This window comes from Aplysia californica, unplaced genomic scaffold (assembly GCF_000002075.1).
Source record: "Aplysia californica isolate F4 #8 unplaced genomic scaffold, AplCal3.0 scaffold00028, whole genome shotgun sequence".
NCBI classification, from domain to species: domain Eukaryota; kingdom Metazoa; phylum Mollusca; class Gastropoda; order Aplysiida; family Aplysiidae; genus Aplysia; species Aplysia californica.
Genome location: NW_004797298.1, coordinates 1,128,800 through 1,129,939, shown reverse-complemented (window position 1 = coordinate 1,129,939; position 1,140 = coordinate 1,128,800). Strand labels below are relative to the sequence as shown.

Here is a 1,140-nt window from a genome sequence, read left to right as displayed (position 1 = left end):
CCCCCGCCCCCACATCCCCTTAATTCCCGTATCAGGTGACACTTACTTGCGGAAGAAGACACCGAAACACACGCACACAGTAATATACCCATTTAAACGCATTTATGCACTCTGCTCTTGCACACTCACGCATACTTTCTTGTATGTATCTACACATTCGCTGACGGTAAAACTCTTCAGAAGTTTGCATAATATTTTCACGGCTGCTTCAATCGCCCTTTAGTTACGTCAGCAATCCAGGATTTTAAAAAAGCGCGACAAGTATATTATCCTGGTTCAAAGAAGTCTCAACTTTTACCCCAACTTGCACATTTACGTACAAAGGTCAGTTTTTGTGTCTAGGGTTCTGGATTCCTGACACAGTCCTCAATCCGTTTTGCTTTAGGCCTACTCGGGTTGCTTCTGTTTCTATCCCTCGCATCCGAAATTATTTCGGGCACAGAGCTCCACTCTCAAATGTTGGACCACCCTGGTGATTCCGACTAAAGTATTTATTTACACCTCGTTTGCAAACCTGAAAGAACCGTGATAAAACAAGGATTCACTTGTGGTTTTTGTGTGACTATGATGATCTGTGGGGTTGTTTGGAGAGAAAGAACCAACCTTCCCTTTTTTCTGCTTGGACGAAGGGAGGCAAACTGATTCTCTCTCTTGATTCAGCTCAGTGTTTGAATAACTGGTCGCTTTTAAGCCCAAGGGAGCTATCCCGAAAAATGTCGTTTTGAGAAAATCGAAGATAAAGTTTTTGCCCGAAGTTCAGTTTCTTTAAAAGACAAGTAGAGTTTTCTCTATAACCAAACAGATATACGCACTAATGAAACCAAACTTCTCCTATAGGTAGGGGAATGTCCACTTTTGGTGTAGGTCAAGATTTCTGGAAACCCCCGAAATTTGGGTTAGCCCGCTTGTCCTTAAAAGCGACCTATTATTTCCTTGCATTTGCCAGTTGTTAGCCTTTCCTACATCTGCTTGTTTTGTTGTCAGCTTGACATTCTTTTTCTTGTTGAATACTTAAGAAGAGTGACGTAGGGATGTTATAATCAGCACTTATTTCTGTAGTAACTGTGTGCGTGGATGTTCCATGTAGCAGTTCATTTGCTTGCTCTTATATGTATTCCTGTGTGTGTCAGGGCGTGCGAG

The 1,140-nt window shown here is 42.2% G+C and overlaps 1 protein-coding gene across 1 annotated transcript in view; it reads left to right on the top strand.

Moving 5' to 3' along the window:
* LOC101858466 (A disintegrin and metalloproteinase with thrombospondin motifs 7) overlaps window positions 1–1,140 on the top strand; it is a 155,603-nt gene that overhangs the window by 69,524 nt on the left and 84,939 nt on the right. The window lies entirely within an intron of this gene.